Source organism: Podarcis bocagei, assembly GCF_964188305.1.
Source record: "Podarcis bocagei genome assembly, chromosome: 3".
Lineage (NCBI taxonomy): Eukaryota > Metazoa > Chordata > Lepidosauria > Squamata > Lacertidae > Podarcis > Podarcis bocagei.
In genome coordinates this window covers 26889347-26905697 of record NC_138127.1, presented here as the reverse complement: position 1 = coordinate 26905697, position 16351 = coordinate 26889347, and the positions used below count along the sequence as shown (strand labels likewise).

At 42.0% G+C, this 16351-nt stretch overlaps 1 long non-coding RNA gene across 2 annotated transcripts in view; it reads right to left on the bottom strand.

Moving 5' to 3' along the window:
* LOC308583439 overlaps positions 1-16054 on the bottom strand; it is a 58244-nt gene extending 42190 nt beyond the window's left edge. For both annotated transcript variants that reach the window (XR_014006216.1, XR_014006217.1), the window contains exons 1-2: positions 15878-16054; positions 12988-13135 (exon numbers count right to left, since the gene is read on the bottom strand). This is a non-coding gene — a long non-coding RNA (uncharacterized lncRNA). The remainder of the gene's footprint in view (positions 1-12987; positions 13136-15877) is intronic.
* Positions 16055-16351: the final 297 nt, after the last annotated feature.

Genomic DNA, 16351 nt, shown 5'->3' with positions numbered 1-16351 from the left:
TCCCCTGAGTTAGTTTTTCTGTAAATACATGTGTAAATTTCAGCAGCCACACTCAAGTTTGGTGCCCCTTGACCTCTCACACTCCATTCTAAATGATAGTTGTGGCATCCCCTGCAGCGCCCCTGAGGCACCACATCCCAGTTTGACTGAACCGCTCACACTCAACTAAATCCACCTCGGCTGGTTTCCAACAACATCTGGAGGACCACATGTTCGTTTCCACCAATAATGCAGTTTCCAGTCACCTACGCAATATTACTCAGCAAGCATCCTGTTACCACCAAACTCTATGTATTTATGTTCCCAGCAACAATATAAACTTTTCATTTTCGGTTGTATTGGTTCAGAAGAATGTCATTGTATACCTGTTATTTCTTCTGCATGAAGGCCAGTCAGACTGACAGTAGTGCCAGCTGCTGTCTATCAATGTGCATGAGACTCTTTTCAAAAGCCCACACTACTTTTTGAAGCATCTCAAATTTTAGGAATGGAACTGACAGAGCAGCAAGAAAATCACAAGTCTTATGTCAGAACTGCAAACATGAATTGGTTTTTTTTTTTTTTTTTGCAGGGTCTCTCACAGTCTCCCTCACAGCTCATGCTTGCAATATATTTTTGGTGAAATTGAAGTTGTCCAAGGCTTATCACCGAGGTTGTTGATTGTTTAAAGGCAAAAAAGCATCTGTATGCTGTAAGAAGCGAGGGTGAATAAGAAAGAATATGAAAGGGAAGGGAAGCTGGCTTTGTAAAAATATTCAGAAGGCAAACATTCATTATGAATAACATTGTACACAAATGCAGTCTAACAGTCATGCAGCGTGTGGTTCTAACTTCAGCCTAAACTTCAGAATTCTAATGACTATTGGCCAGGGTATGCTTCTATCTGCAGCTGCAACTAGTCTGTCATGTCAGAGCTATTCCTACAAGAATTGGGACACTGCTCAGAAGCTGAGCTCATTATCCTTAGGTGTGAGATCCCTTTATTGACCTGTCCTGTTTCGGCAGCTAATAGAACTGTCAGCTCTGCTCTCACATCATCTTTACCTGAAACCTGTTAGTAGCTTTGAAGGAAGCATGAGAAATGGGACATTCCAAGGGCACAAAACTTAAAGGAACATGAATTTTTATGCAAAGTGGAAGTCTCATAATGAATGAAACTTTTTAATGGATACCTACAATTAGAAATCTTAATTTTGTATCTATGATGAGAAATGCTGGCAGGTCCATTGCCTTTTTTGGTGTTGTACTTAAGACTGGTATTTTTAACTTTTTTGTGAAATGTTTTTATTAAATATACACTTTCAATGCAATGCAATCCATATCAACATAGAAAGAAACCCCATTGAGTAAGTGGTTATAGGACTGCCACCTGCATCCATTGTTTTAATTTACACAATACATCAGAACTGCGCTTTCCACTTCGGATTGTCCTCACCCACATTACAGTATACTAGAATGTGTCTGATGGTACATTTCATTTTACTGCTGGTGAACTATTTCTGCTATTCAGAGCTAACAAATTAGCTCTCCTGCAGCATATTTGTTAGGCTTCTCATGTAATCTGGGTTTTTAAACAATAGACTAGATTTCAAATGTTACCTATAAGCTTTTGAAAACTGGGGTGATTAGTCTTAGCCAAATACTCAACTAGTAAAGGTAAAGGGACCCCTGACCATTAGGTCCAGTCGTGACCGACTCTAGGGTTGCAGCGCTCATCTCGCTTTATTGGCCGAGGGAGCCGGTGTACAGCTTCTGGGTCATGTGGCCAGCATGACTAAGCTGCTTCTGGCGAACCAGAGCAGCACACAGAAACACTGTTTACCTTCCCGCCGGAGCGGTACCTATTTATTTTCTTGCATTCTGACGTGCTTTCGAACTGCTAGGTTGGCAAGAGCAGGGACCGAGCAACGGGAGCTCACCCCATTGTGGGGATTTGAACCACCGACCTTCTGATCGGCAAGTCCTAGGCTCTGTGGTTTAACCCACAGCACCACCCGTGTCCCTAATACTCAACTATTTGATATTAATTGATTTTGAAGTTGCATATAGGTTCTTTTAAAACAAATTCCTTATTAATCTTACTCTGTTGGTGTCAGTCATTATTACAACAGTGCTGTTTTGTTGTTTAAAGTTTCTAGCCTGCTTCAGCTCCCTTTTCATAAAAATATTTGTAAGATGTAATTGCTTTTTCAGTCTTTGTTTCAGGAAGCCTTGTTCCTACCCACCTCCTGCTGCCACATTTTGTGTGTGTAAAATGTGCTGGTTTCCAGTTTTTCAGAAGCAATTTAATGCATCTAACTTCAAAAGACAGTTTAGTTCTATACTAATGCTATCATCAGCATTTATGCATGCAATTTAGTTGTTCAGGTGATGCTCTGCTGCTCTGTTCAGTTTTGCAACTGTAAAGTTGAAAAACAGCTTATTAATAGAGGTAAGCAAATCACTGCCAAAATTGTAGAGAGTGCACTTCAAAAGGTTTTGCGAAATTGTGAGTAAAAAGCTCAGCCTGCTCTCCTTTTGTAAATTTGGCTTTCAGGCTTAATGTTATTTGGCATTTTTTAAAATAGTGAACATATGTATCTTTGACAGTAGGTAACCTCTATGCAGCAATAAATGCTTTTGATAAAGACAATGCCCCTATTAAAATGACACACTAAATATGGTGTGTCCACTTCTGTCCTCTAAGTACTTAACTGGAGTGACACTTGCTTAATAGTTACTGGGTGTGACATATCCTTTTAGTCATCATGTGATACCTATAGCAGCCTTGTCATGATTCTAGATCTTTCTGGCATAGTTTTCTGCATTCCAAGGACACCCACAGCATTAAAAAGGACCTTAAGAAGCACAAGCTGTAAAAGTCTCAAAGTGACTCTGCTGTGGTGGCACATGAAATTTCCCGCCTCTTGAGAGAACTCCTAATGAAAATGTAATGTAAAATAAAATAAGCAGACATAAGGATATACTGGGGTTTTTTTAGCTCTTGGGTTACTCTAGTGAGTCCTAAAACTGGGGTTGTTCCTTGGACCCAGTCCAAGGTTTCGTTTTACCCTCTGTGAATTGAAATTTTGCCCCTATGCCAGTGTCTTATTTTAGACATGAAAATAGCATTGAAATTGAGTTGAGGAGGCCCTGTTTTCTCACTTCAGTTTTAATTCCTGTCACTTCTTTAATCTTTTACAACTCTAGGCACCCAAAGGAGATCCAAAAGCTCTCCATCAGGTGGCAGCAGCTCAAATTATGCACTTCTATATGTCTTCCCCCAAAGTATAAGAGGTGGCTATCTCTCCCCAGCAAGGATTCCTGTTCTCTTTGTGCTTCTTTGTTGCGTATCTTTCAAAGCCTCATTTGATAGTGGGTCATAACACCTGGATAATGCTCATAAAGCTGTTTTTAAGTTGGTTGTTATGAGAGGAGAAGGTCACCATCCCCTTTATGATGGATGTTTGGCTCCCTTATTGGGACGAGAGCTCTCCTTTCTTCTCCCTGAATTCCTGAAGCTACTAACATGAGTTTGACCAAACTGCGGGAGCAGTGGAAGACAGGAGTGCCTGGCGTGCTCTGGTCCATGGGGTCACAAAGAGTCGGACCCAACTAAATGACTAAACAACAACAACAGATAAAAGCAGAACAAAATGCTTATGGGCATGTGTTATTACTTTAATACATATGGGAGGGGGGGGGGGAAATGCCTCTAGACTCAGTCCTCTCTTGCCACAAAACCAGCTGATACTGTTCTTTGATTTGTATCGCTTAAGGCTCAGGTGTTTCTATTGGAGGCACAGACATAGGGAAACATGGAGCAGAAAAGCAAAATTACTTGATCACAGTGCGTTAACAGAGATTCGTTTAAAAGACGGAATATATATTTGACTGAGAGTTAGCTGATGCTCTGGCAGATTGAAAATCATGTTAGCAATGTGGGGGCATGTCAAGATTAATGAAGGGGGGGGGACACATTATGGATGCTTTTCAGAGTGATTACATTTTTCATTTCAAATTCCAGCACGTTTGTTCTGCATGAAAGGCCGTTGCAAGGAGTCCTGGTTACCGCTAATTGATTTTAACCTCACAACTCTATAGGAAACCACAGATGTTAGCTGCTTCATTGCGGCACTCAAATTTTCTACGATTCTCACAAAAGGTTCAGGGTAATTGCAAGATATGTCTTGTAAAACCAGGGATTACTTAAAGCTATCCACTGAGATTTGTTGCATGGAAATCATTAACGTTAGGCGTCTAAGCCCATTAAATGAAACGAACCTTTTATATTTGTTCTGGCATCTCTGTCCCCCACCTCAGGTTGAGAAGAATATCGGATATTAACTTAGAACAAAGGAAGAATGAAACTCCCTCTGTTTCTTTCACTCAGAGCAGAAAGATGGCTATTAAAGCACTTCTCTGGGCATCGGTAATTTGTTTTCTTCACACATAATAATAAAAAGATGCTTGCAAGAACCTAAGAATTCCTTATGTGCATGAATTTAAAACTCATCTTGGTTCATACAAAAACAGTCATCACTATAATTCCAATGACATTTCACACTAGCCACTAATCCTGAAAATATGGTGTGCCTGAAAAGGCATTCCTGATTTAAATCTGCCTCCCATATTACAAACAAAGTTACTGAGATGGTCTAAATTTTTGAATTTAATTTAAAACTTTAATTAAAACCTTTTTCCTTAGCATTAATTAAGATTAAAGATGTGTGGAAACTCCGTTAAGAAATTGTAAAAATCTAATGTTTCCATAATTTTTTTACATAGGTTTACCTCCAATTTTGCCTTGAATTTTACTGTGGAATTTGAAAGTAGTTCAGAAATATGTGAGCTCACCCTGTGCTCAGTGAGAACACTGAAAGGTATTTTACGTTCTTCAAAATAGTCAGTGGATATTTCACTTGCACAGCAAGGCTGCTACTAGGCCCTTAACTGGCTGCTTGCTTAGTTCCATGACCCAAATTCACATTTCTTTGCATGTACACAATGCACATTTATGCTGACTTTTGGAGGGAAGACTGCCAGAGCTTTACTTGAAGATAATCACTTTTAAAGGGTCTAAGAAATCCCTCAGAGTCCAGGACACATGGAATGATCCCCCAATGAGATGCACGTTGTTTTCTTTTAGGAAAGGAGCACCTCTTCCAGCAGGCTTTTGGGTGACTGACATAATTTAGGAATTGTTTTACTGCTGTTGCTTTTTTATTATGACTTGTATGGAACTAATTGTGTTTAATCTTCTATGGTTATTATGTTTTTTGATGCTGTAAATCATCCTGTGACTTTTGGTGAAGGGGGACACAGAAAGGGAAAAATATATTTCTAGGTGAGCAGGTATGCATTAATGACAGGAATTCAGCAATGGGGGCAAGTTGGGAGCGTTCTCCTTGTCTGGGGTGCTCACTTGTCCCCTTTCCTCTGATGGTGCTGTTATTCCTTCCTAACTAAAATGTGAGCAGGATACTTTATTTGCACATAACAAGAGGCATCCAGAAAACAAAACAAAAAGCCACCAGAGCACCTAGGCTCCATTTCAGATGATACCCACATATCTGTTTGAAACTTTAAAGAGGCTAAAGCAGTGCTCTAGTTACAGAGATATCCAATCTTTCTAGAGGTTGGAGGGCATTCCGTATGAACAGCCTTCTGGAGATTTGCTGGTCTGTTTGGAAGAAAAGTTTAATTTTAGCTTCACTTTATAGATCTATTGTTTTCCCTAGGGCAGGAGAAACCTATCCAAAAAAGGCAACATATATTCAGAGGCACAGTTCAAAGAAATGACTTTTGTCATACCCAACTGGAGAGGATTAAATGTTTGCTAGGATGTTCAATCAACAACTAAATAAGGGTGAAATCTGTCCATGAAAATAGGGCCATGGTGAATTATCTAATAAAGGGGTTATAAATATTCCACTCTGAATAATGAGGCTGCAATCCTTACTTAATATATATATTCTATTAGAAGCAATTTATTCCAAGTACAGGTAGAGTGACCATCTGCCCTAGTTTTCCAAAGACATTCCTTTATTTGAAGAGTTTTAAAGTAAGGAGCCATTAAAGTAAGGGAGCCAGTGTGGTGTAGTGGTTAAGAGCGGTGGACTCGTAATCTGGTGAACCGGGTTCGCGTCTCCGCTCCTCCACATGCAGCTGCTGGGTGACCTTGGGCCAGTCACACTTCTCTGAAGTCTCTCAGCCCCACTCACCTCACAGAGTGATTGTTGTGGGGGAGGAAGGGAAAGGAGAATGTGAGCCGCTTTGAGACTCCTTAGGGTAGTGATAAAGCGGGATATCAAATCCAAACTCTTCTTCTTCTTCTTCTTCTTCTTCCATTAGAAGGTAGAGCAGGGACTTTGAAATTGCCCATCAACAGCACTTGGAAAGCAGAGTGAGGCTGTGCACACAACTGCAGCTTTAAAGCACATTTGAAACACATTATTTCCTTCAAATAATTCTGATCACTGTATTTTACCCCTCACAGAATTACAGTTGCCAACAACCCTTGAGAAACTTCAATGCCCAGAATTCTTTGAGGGACAAAATGTGCTTTAAATTTATATTGTGTACACATCACAATTTGGTAGGCAAGTCACTTAGTCACAGCTTTCCCTGCTAATGTGAGTTGTATTGCATTTTCTTTTTAAAGTGTAGTACTGTAATTATAAAGGTAAAGGGACCCTTGACCATTAGGTCCAGTCTCAGACGACTCTGGGGTTGCGGCACTCATCTCGCTTTATTGGCCAAGGGAGCCGGCGTACAGCTTCCAGGTCATGTGGCCAGCATGACTAAGCCGCTTCTGGCAAACCAGAGCAGCGCACGGAAATGCCGTTTACCTTCCCCCCGGAGCGGTACCTGTTTATCTACTTGCACTTTGACGTGCTTTCAAACTGCTAGGTTGGCAGGAGCAGGGACCAAACAACGGGAGCTCACCCTGTCACGGGGATTCGAACCGCCGACCTTCTGATCGGCAAGTTCTAGGCTCTGTGGTTTAATCCACAGATTTATGCAAGATTTATGCAGATCTGTGTCCTCTTCTGTCAGTCTTTTTTTGTGTGTGATCATTTTCATATTTTTTTTGGCAATGTGTAAATGGCCACCTTATGAAATAGCATTTACAGTGCAGTCCTATGCATCACATGTAGACAACTCCCACCACCTTCAGTGCAACTCTTGAGAAAGAATGAATAGATGTTAGATGAACGAAGAGGAGAGAGTGTGTTGTGTTCTTGTGTGAATAGATTGGGATGGGGGAAGAAAAAGAGAATGGATAGGGGAACAATAAGAAGGGGTGCCCCCTCACTTTTTCCTTTGACCCCAATCATACTCCCACAAATGAATGCAACCCTTAACACCAAAAGGCTACCTACTCTTGCTCTACATGTCTCCTAAGATGTGTAGGTCCTAGTGAATCTAATGAGACTTACTCTCAGGTGAATAGAAATAGGACTGCATTCCTAAGTAATTCCTCTTTGGTGAAGAAAATGTTATACAATTGCATACCACTGACCTCAGATCTTATCTGCCACTATTCAGATCCAGGCTGGAATTCCAACACAAGAACTAGGAATGCCCTTCAATTCAGTGTAAGTACACTATATGTCTTTACTGCAGTAAACATCTAAAACCTGATGAGTGTTGTCAGCACTCACATGTGATAGTCAACACCAGACAAATGAATTGAATGTCCAACAGCTCAGAGATACACTACTGAATGATGATTGTAACCTTGCTCATTGGTAGATGTTCAAAAAGTGAGGAGCTATATTTGGGCATTCAGAACATTCTGCTGGGATTATCAGCTTTTACATGGGAATGTCAATATCCATCAAACTCTTTATATTCATTGTAATATGCATACAAAATTTATTATTCCTGAAATAGCATTCAGTAGCAGTTGTGGCTTGTTTTTAAGCCCTTCTACAAAGTCCAAAACAAGAGCTTAATGTTGTGGATACATACATACCACCCTGAGGAGAGAGAAAGAAAAAACTTGTTTTTTGTAGAGTCCTTATAATAATGGTTGATGAGGCAGGACCAGAAACCTCTAGGGCACATTGATGAAGCACAACTATTTCAAATGCCACATTAAGCTGGACTCATTAGCTGTATCTACCTACCCCTTATAAAATTCCTAATATCATTACAAATGTACTCTGCTTTTATTTTCCAGTCAAAGTAACTACTGTAGGTGTACCTTTCTCAGCCTGGTCTACTTGTACCCTACTTGTAGGCAACGGATGTTATTTCATTAATGATTATTCTTAGCAGCAGTACTATTAGCATTAGCAATAATATTTTATTTTACATTTCAGGGCCCTCTCTTTCATTTACATTATTTTGTTAGGCAGCTGGAACATCCTGACCTTTGTGTCCCTTAATAATTATCTGGAAACCCTTAATAAATACAAAAGCCATTTGAAAATCTCTTTGGACATTTTTGAAGCAGAAAGCATTAAGGGCCCTATCAAGTCCAGTTACTTACTGTTCATCAGCCTCACCTCCTGCTTATAATCACAAAATACAAAGCTCCCAATCTATATTTCCTGTCAACATCTGCCCAGCGGCTAATTAGGCAATTGCAACAGCTGTACTTTTTCTCTTTTTTTGCGTCTGTGCCTGTCTCCAACCCCACTTCAAAGGTATCATTAAAATATGTAGAAGGACAGTATGACAGTTTGGACCCACCTTCCAGTCCGCTTTGCTTGTACCTGCCCAGGTCTCTAGATGTCTGCATAATTAGGATGCAAAGTCTAAGTGGCAGATCAACAGTCTTAACTTTCCACTGACATACATGGCACATTAAAGTCCTTATCTTTTGGCTAGATCAACCCCTGCATTTTCTTTCCTTTACAGTGAGGTCATGAAAAGACTTAAAATGATCAAAATATAGGGGAGGAGTTCATCTGAAAACCAGTACAAGGAAGCGGCACATCATATACATTCAGATGTCATCTGAGAATTGTAATGTGGTTGGGTTATATAGTTCACCTAATTCTGTACTGTTCTGTAGTGCTTTTAATTGGGTTTTTAAAAAACCTTTTTACACTGATGTGCACTGCCCGCTGCCCTGAGATTTTGTGAGAGGGTGCTATATAAATGCATTCGTATAACAAATAAACTGGAAAAATAAAGCGCATCACTTTAAAAATGAGGGTTACACGCCTCTCGCTTAAAATTTATGGAAAACTGGATGAAGTTGGAAGAGTCAGAAAATTAGAATGGATTACTGAGAATCACAGAATCCTTGTTTTTCAACAGATGGCAGTAGTTAATGGTGAAAGTACACTAAAGACATTACTTGGGGTTATTAATGATGTGCATTCCTGTAAGTAAACACATCCATTTCTGTCGATTATAGCTGCATTGTAAGTAGTATATCCACATATTGGAGTGAGGACTAAAATAATCAGAGTGTGTATGATGTGATGCTGAGTTTTAATTAGCAGCATCATACTAGAATTATTTCTTAGAATTATATGTTAAACAGGCACTGTGCTGTACTTTTAAAAAAAAGTATATAGCACTATAAGCCATTATGCTAAGTATTTAGAAAGCTGTGATAATTAGGGCAATGCTTCTAAAACCAAAGGGAATGCATATGATTTTCTGAGAATGGAAACAGGCCATAAATGTACTGTAAAAAGATAAAATGGTAATGGACATTTATGTTTACACTTGTATACAAACCACAGAGGGAGGTGCATATTTTGCTAATTCTTCATAGCTGTTCAATTCAAGAAAATCTACAATAGCAAACTATATTTCTGCACTCTTTTAAAAATCCAAATTCCCCACTCCTTATTCCAGATTTTGAATGCCTATAGAATTCCCATCATGCCCAGGCAGCATGGCCAATAATCAGGGATAATGGGAATAATCCACAACATCCAGAGGGTATCATGTTAGGCTCAAAGCTTCTGGGACAGCAATGCATTTTGCAAGTACAGCCCTGCTCTGGAACTGCAGGAATCCTTTCTCCAGCAACCATCTCCTTATCTCTGTGAAGTACAACTAGGTACGTTTCTTGTTATAATATAATGAGAACAAAAAAGCAGCTGTTCTCTCCCACATACCTCTTCATGGTTGTATATCACCACCCTATCTGATATCTTACCATCATATCTCACCATCCTCTGAGTTGCATTCAAGCTGCTTAGCTGAGCAAAATGATGTTATCTTTATACATTAGTAATAAGAAGAGATGAGAAAGGTTTACCAAGCTCTGTAACTATAATAACTACATCTGAGAGCAACATCTACTCTTAAGAACTTGCCTCACTTTATAGGAAATGCTGTGTATAAAGCGTGTTCTCCTTCGTGGAGAGCACGTGTTGTGGTGGGGGCCGCCAGGACACTCCAAAGTTGGGGGCGGGCTAATTGATCGTTGGCCACTGATGCAATTGGGGCTTCCCTTGTTGTTGGGAAGAAGTTAATACTGCCATTTGTTGATTGACAGCCAGAAATGCTAAAACTCATTGCACGAGTCTAGGACTTCCTCTTTTCGCCTGTGCATCGGATTGCCCGTCCCCCCCTCCCTAGAATTAGGGTTGTTCGCTTTGACCTTGCTATGCCTGTCATGGGGTTGTCTGCCCTTGGGGCAGGGGCCCGGTAGGAATTTTGTCCATCTGGCTGATTGGCTGGGACCAATTGGTTTTTGCCTACTGCGTAGCAAATCGTCACAACTTGTAAGGTTGCGGTTAGGCATTGGTTTATGGTTTGGTTGGTTGAGGAGCATGGATTGGCTGTGCCTGCCCCTGTAATGCTGCTGCTGCAAGGGATTCTGTTAAAGGAATCGGGGGCTACCTATTGCTTGTCCACTCTGTCAAGGGGGCTTGGGCCATAGCAATGAGCTCCTGGTTGCATTTGGGGAGGGCTGAGGGCAGGTTCCCTGCTCCATCGCTACCCCCCAAGTGTATTCCCCTTTTCTGACTTTTGCATCATGCGGAATGTCAGTCTGTCCCCCACGGTGGGGGCAGATAGTCACAACCAATGCCTAGGCAACCACTCACATTTTTATATTTTAATAAAGTTGTGGCCACAATTATGCCAAAAACCTTAAACAAAAAATTCTGTCTCATGTGTGAGTTATTGGGGTGGCCCTGGGGACCTCGACACGCAACAATCCTGGCTGCATTTTTTATTTACAAAAGTCAAGTGACCTACATTTCACTTCATCAGATATGAAAAGAGCATGTTAAAATGAACGAAGATGGACTAGAGTAACACTTTCACAGGCAGCTATCTGACTAGAAGAAGATTGTGATTATGAGTCCATAGGTCAACTCGGAATACAACTTAAGTTAGTTATAACCCTTGCGTTTTATGACAGGGTTGGGAACCTCCAGCCCACGTATCAAGTGCAACCCACCAGACCATAGGAGCCAACTCCTAGGGGCCAAGGTCCCTTCGCCCCCCCCAAAAAAAATGTTTGAGGAGGCCACCCCCCCAAGTTGATGGGCCTTGCCATTCCAATGGTGTGAGTGTGCTGTGTCTTGTGATCAATTGTGTGTGTTGAGTCTTATCAGCTCCCTCAGTATTTTATTCAAGTGGCACCCCCCACACCAGATTCTCTCCAGGTCATACCCCTCACCAGCTGTACTCTATGCCCTCAAGTGCTTTTGGCCAGCTAGAATTCTTCCTTAAACTTTGATATTGCTTCTTGCTTAAGTGGGTGGAAAGATGGGAGGCCATAGAAACCTCTGGCTTATCATAGCTGGAACGGAGCTTACTGCTGACATGCAGCCCCTTGTGGTGGGGGTAGACTGCTTCCCAACTTGGGCTCAGAAAGGATTCCAGCTCCTGATTCAGTGGGACAGGCCTGCTGCAATGCTCCAAAAGCTCTGCCTCAATGGCACACCAGCATGGAGAAAACTTAGCTGGGCAGCTGTTCCTATGACAAAGCAGTCTGCTCCACTCATGTAGTATGCAGGAAATTGGCTGCTGAAACCCTCTTTTTCCTCTGCTGAAAGCAGTGGTGAAGGAATGGATTTCTGTGCAGTCAGTTTGAAACAGAACCCAAAATCCATTTTTCCTTCTCCAAGGGAGCATTTCTAAAATGCTTTAACTTGAGATGTTGAGCAAATGCATAACAAGAACACAGCTGTATAAACAAACAAAGCTCTCTCCTTTATCAGTCCGTGACGCCTAATGAATGGCCTTGTCCATTCCAAAGTGGAGCAGGGATGGCACGTCTGGGTCTTATCTCACATCCTGACCACACTCTGACACACAGACCTAGTCCGGGAACGGTGCCAGGAGTGTTCTTAGAGTTGGTGACCTCCTGCTCCAAGATAAGAGTATAGGAACAGGAACAACCTTATATGGTAAAGAGTACAGGAAAAGGAACACCCTTTTATGGTTAAGAGTACCGGAGCAGGAACATCTGTGATGTCAACTTGCGTGTATAAGCTGACGTGGTTGGATTCCTGGGGAAGGGGGGAGAGGGTGCCTGGAGGATATATACACTGCATGAAATTTCTCATTTCTTTGGACTTGCTGTGAACTGATCGTGCAAGTGCCTTCTGCTGTCCAGAGAGCAGAATAAACTCTTTCTCTGAATCAACCTCGGTGTCATTAGACTTCCTTTCTCCCTCCCCGGGAACAACGCAGACCCCACCAGTCGGTAAAGTCTAATAAGGCTACAGTGGGACAACAAACACTTAACTTTTGACTAGATCTTGCCTGTTGTAATGAGGTTCACGATCATTGCTCAGTTTCTACAGGAAATGGTGCCTTCTGCTCATTCAGAAAACCATGATTGGGAATCATACATAGCTTCATTCAAAAATTAAATCCCAACAGGGGACCTGGGCTTAAATTGCTAAATGTGGCATTATAATGACAAAGCCACGGTTTTCGCAGGAGTGTTCTCTATAGCTTTTACTTGCCGTTGTGATGGGAGGAGGCGAGCTTTTGATTGATTTAAAAATGGAAAAAACATACAAGGGGAAGGCCAACAGAAGAGCATAGTGTAAATGTACACACACACACCTCATTTGTCCATGATTTTTTGCAGCTGCCCTACTTTCGCAGCATCTCCTGGGGGCTTGCCTCCGGCTCCTTCTGGAATAACCCCAAGGCCAACACCTTAAAAGTTTGACAGGCAAGTTATTCACTCTTCTTATTTAATTTTTCTTTGCTGGAAACGAAGAGAGAACTTTATGGCTATCTTTGCTATTTATGGTTTCCTACACTTCCATTAAATCCACCGTTCCTAAGATAGTGCTCCAATTTGTTCTCACAACTTATTTCCTCTGGTAATATAATTCTCTCCAACTTTTCCACAGTTCTCTCTCTCTCTGTGCATGCATTTAAAAATTGCACTGTCAGAGCTTGCCAATTATAGTTCAACTTTTGCAAGGGTGGAGTTATGTGCTTGGTTTTTAGGCACAGGCTTTTTGCATTTGGTTTGGTTGCACAACATTGCTCCCTGTGGGAAACCGGAGGGTGCTCATCTGTTGTTGGACTACAACTCCCACCAGCCCCAACAAACTAGGTCAATGGTCAGGGGTGGTGGAAGCTGTAGTCTAGCAACAGATTTCCATCCCCCTACTTGCTATTGAAGGGACGCTGGTGGCGCTGTGGGTTAAACCACGGAGCCTAGGACTTGCCGATCGGAACGCCGGCGGTTCGAATCCCCGCGACGGGGTGAGCTCCCGTTGTTTAGTCCCTGTTCCTGCCAGCCTAGCAGTTCGAAAGCATGTCAAGTGCAAGTAGATAAATAGGTACCACTCCAGCGGTAAGGTAAACAGTGTTTCTGTGAGGTACTCTGGTTCGCCACAAGTGGCTTTGTCATGCTGGCTACCTGACCCAGAAGCTGTACACCGGCTCCCTCGGCCAATAAAGCAAGATGAGGGCCGCAACCCCAGAGTTGGCCACGACTGGACCTAATGGTCAGGGGTCCCTTTACCTTTACTTGCTATTGACTTCTTGTAAAGTTCTCATGAAGTGCTACATTTGCTTTGTTTAATGGGCATATGAAATTGCTGAGAAGTTAGATATGAATTTAATGAATTAGGCTGCTTTACTGAGGCTGTACAGAGCAGCAGAGCAACTACTGCATGGCACAGCAATCAAGCCTGGATGGGGCTCCGTGCTGTCTTATGATGCCAGTGAAACTAGCTTGGAATCCAACAGATCTTGGGCTGTTTCAACCCCTTCCCACCCTCAGAATGCCCTGTTTCAGGGCCTTCCACTGGTGGGGATCCTGTCAGAGGCCCTCCTGCCTATCCACATTTGACGGGCAAAAGGAGAAGGTTGGCACCGATTGAGTATTGCCAACAGAAGGCTGACTTAGCCAGGAGTTGGGCAGAGGGGCACCTTCACTTATTCTACCACCACCCAGCTTGGTGTAAAGGGATTTGTATTAAATTTGGCAAAAATAAAAACTTTTGTTGGTGTTGGATCAGACATCAGGGGTTTATTTAAAATGAGGTCATTTGGTTGCAGCATGAACTGGGCTTGTAGGGCATAATTGGGGAACTAGCAATCCTCCAGCTGTTGTTTGTGCCCAGTTTCCATCAGCTCCAACCAGCATGGTCAATGGTCAAAGATGATATTAATTGTAATCTAGCATAGCTTCTGCAGCCATGTTTTAATTGGGCCCCAGAAAAAACTGCCCATCAATAATTATCACACCAATTCTTTCTAATCTTACAGAATTTTCCATTTTTTGCCCTAAATCATTTTACAATCAATTTCACTTTTAAATAGCTGCATGAATTCCAGGCCCCTAAAACATCAGGGGTTGAATATTTAATTTGCTACCAGCAAAAGATTTATCTGTTTGTCTCTAGATAGCAAGTAGAGGCAAAGCTTAAACGTTATGGTGGCTACTGCTCTATAAATAGCTTTGATAGATAAATCACAAACTGTTGTACCATTGAGCTGCTGTAACATATTCTCTCCACTCAAGGATATTGGAAACAAAAAATATTCACAGCAAGTAGAACAATAGGCGCTCTTTAGAAACAATACAAATAGAAAGTTAAAAAGAACTTAAAGAGAAATTTATCATTCAATGTTCTAAAAGCAAATTGCTTCATTTAGTAACTATTGTTTTCAATGAAGGCAACTTTTACTGCTTAAATGGACACAAGGCAACAATTTAGACTGGCTTCAACTGTGCCATTTAAAGCACCTCTTTCCAGCTCTTAGTGGGCATTTATGAAGGGCAGAAAGGTGCTTTTTGTCTAAGCAAGTGAAAAAACATATTTTTTTGGGGGGGGGTGAAGGACAGAAAGGCACTTCTATACCATTTTATACTGGTTAATGACCACACAATAAGAGGGATTAAAACTGCTATTGAAGCTCCCAGCAATTTAAAATACTATCCAAGCATATTTAAACTTTGAAGTGAATTTACCACCACCCCTCCACAATATTTTCCATGAATTGACATGCATATGGGCATAATTCCTCCAAAATTTTAACTTGGAACTCCTTCTTTGGTCACACTGAAACATGTCTAGGTTGGTGGGCCCAGGGGGAATATCTTCTCCTGCACTTAAAGGGAGGTGTGGATGTTTAAAACAGGAAAAAGCATAGCTTCCAATTAACAACAGGAGCTGTATGTCTTGAACCATGGCATACCTGGCAGCAAGTCCTGCTGATGTACACAGTCCCTTGACGAGGCATGTGACCCTCACTTGCCCTGAGCCTAATCCAGCTGAGGGGACACAACCCTCCTCCCAGAGCTAATGAGCCCCACCTGACCAGTGAGCTGGGCTGTGTTCCCTTGCTTGCTTCAGTCTCTTGCTGTTCCAGACACCTCAGAGCCTGCTCTGTTCACAGAGACGGGGCGCCCTCTGGCTCTGGTGATATGGGGGTGATTTTAAAAAAATCAATCCTCCTGTCAGACTGTGAATATCCCCTAACTCACCCAACTTGAGGATATTCCACCCTTCTTCAGCAGAGTTTCTTTTCTTTCAGCAACGTAAGCGGCTCACGTACATGTCAAACAAAGCTTTAATAATAAAGAAAACTGTAACACCATAACACACTGTCTGAGAGAAACTAAAACAACATCGCGAGGCGAGAATGGCAGTTGCTCTCTATAACTGAACTGAACACCCAAAGGGAGGGGCCAATTCAGGGGCACAGCACAGAAGCCCCACCTACCAGATGCCAGGCATTCTACTAATCAAATTAGGCCCCAGTGTTTTTCTTAAAGTGTCCCCTTCCTCTGGCTCCTGTGAACTGACCACTGCCCCCTTGCCGTCCTATGAATACCTCCTAAGCCCCCAGCCCTCACCCCCTTTCTCCATCATTAGTTTGCACTGGTGTGTCCCAGTCATAGCTACACCCCTCGTTGGGATGCTCTTCTCCCTCTCCACTGTCCTGTCAGCTCACAACA